Below are 2250 nucleotides of genomic sequence, written 5' to 3' on the forward strand. Positions count from 1 at the left end.
GGCTTTGGTGGTTGGTGCAGAAATTTGGATAATAGTAATAGTAGTATTAACCAGTCCTTGTAGTCATATGGATATTATCATATCTGTGACAGCATTGTACTCCAGGACAGATCTTGAAACACTCTTTGTGACAATGAATGCCACACCATTCCTCTTCAATTTGTCATTCCTGGCATAGTAGATCATATGGTCATCTGATTCAAAATGGCCAAAACCAGTCCATTTCAGCTCACTAATGCCTGGAATATCGCTCTTTATGTGTTCCATTTCACTTTTGACAGCTTCCAATTTTCCTAGAGTCATACTTCGTGCATTCCATGTTCCAATTATTAATGGATGTTTGCATCTGTTTCTATTCATTTTGAGTTGTTCCGTATCAGCTAGTAGAGGTCCTGAAAGTTTCACTTTGTCCATATTGTTAAAGTCATCTCTACTCTGAGGAGTCAGCTTTTCCCCAGTCAAATTTTGAGTGCCTTCTGACCTGATGGGCTCATCTTCCAGCACTATATTGGACAATGTTTCAAAGCTATTAATAATGTTTCCTGGTAATATATCAGACCTTATTTCACTGCTATTCATTGAGGTTTTCACTGGCCAATTGTTTGAGAAATGGATGGACTCTTCCTTCTTCACAGTCTGTCTTAGCCTAGAAGCTCTGCTGAAACCTGCCCACCATGGGTAACCCTGCTGGCATTTTGCAACACGGTGGCATTGCCTCCAGCATTATATCAACACATAAGCCAACACAGGACTGCAAACTGACAGACAAGTTTGTATGCCTTAGTTGTATCTAATGCCTCTGCACCTGCCTACCTCAGGCAATGGCCTTAAAATAGAGACACCCACAAGTGAAAAACAGCCCTTGAGCCCCAGCCCACCTACCTCAGGCCCCAGCCTTAGTATAGAGTCACATCAAAGCTAAAAGCAGCCTCCAAGCCTCAGGTCCGCCTACCTCAGGCCCCTGCCTTAAAATAGAGACACATCAAAGCTAAAAGCAGCCTCCAAGCCTCCGGCCTGCCTACCTCAGGTCCCTGCCTTAATATAGAGTCACACCTAAGCAAAAAGCAGCCTCTACGCCTTGGGCCTGCCTACCTATCTTTGGCCTGTTTCCACCTTATGTATTCCAATCACCAGTAATAATAAATATATATTTATTGCATGTTCAGTCAAGTTCAGACTACAGAAGTTTGTAAAAATCTTCAATTTCCTCATCTTTGACTTTAGTTGATGCTTAAATTTGAATAATAGTAGTATTAATAGTAATAATACAAGATCTTAGTAATAGTAGTACAAGGTCTTCCTTGTAGGTGCATGGATATTATTACTGACAGCATTGTGGTGATGAATGTGACACCATTCTGCTTCCATTTGCCATTCCCAGCATATTAGACAACATGATTATCTGACTCAAAATGGCCAATACCTGTATGCTCTACCTCACCAATGCCTAGGATATCAATTTGTATGCATTCCATTTTGTGTTTTACAGCATTAAATTATCCTAGATTTATATTTTGTGCATTCCACATTCCAATTATTAATGGATGTTTGAAGCTGTTTCTTCCCATTTTGAGTCATGTCACATCAGCAATTGAAGGTCCTGAAAACTTTATTCCATCCATTAAGGTCAACTCTTTGAGGAGGCTGCTCTTCCCCAGTTATATTTTGAGTGCCTTTCAGCCTGAGGGGCTCATCTTCTGGAACTATATCAGACAATGTTTCATGACTATTCATAACATTTTCCAGTAATACATCAGACAGTGTTTCAATGCTATTCATAAGGTTTCAGTGGCCAATTTTTTCAGGAGTGTATGGCTCTGTCATTCTTTCCAATATGTCTTAGTCTGGAAGCTCTGCTGAAACCTGTCTACCATGGGGGACCCAGTTGCTTTGAAATACCGGTGCCATAGGGTCCAGCCTCCAGCCTCACAGCAACATGCAAGCCACCACATTATGACAAACTGACATATGAGTGGTGGAATATTTGACATAGAAGAATACTATATATAATAGTTTTTCTATGCAAAGGAGATAAGTGTCTTGGTGTATTAGTTTTAATTGCTGCTGCAATAAATTATGACAAATTTATTGGCTGAAAACAACAGCTGTTTAATATCTCACAGTTCTGAAATTCAGAAATCCATGTATGTTGTTGTTATTGTTAAGTACCGTCGAGTCGTTTCCAACTCATAGCGACCCCATGCACAGCAGAACGAAACACTGCCCAATCCCACACCAGCCCCACAATCC

At 40.5% G+C, this 2250-nt stretch overlaps 1 protein-coding gene across 1 annotated transcript in view; it reads left to right on the forward strand.

The window, feature by feature from the left end:
• Window positions 1–2250, forward strand: part of PPFIA2 (PTPRF interacting protein alpha 2) — a 643396-nt gene that overhangs the window by 34877 nt on the left and 606269 nt on the right. The gene's annotated exons all lie outside the window — the stretch shown is intronic.

This window comes from Orycteropus afer, unplaced genomic scaffold (genome assembly GCF_000298275.1).
Source record: "Orycteropus afer afer isolate SDZICR_OR568_19922 unplaced genomic scaffold, OryAfe1.0 scaffold00375, whole genome shotgun sequence".
NCBI lineage: Eukaryota > Metazoa > Chordata > Mammalia > Tubulidentata > Orycteropodidae > Orycteropus > Orycteropus afer.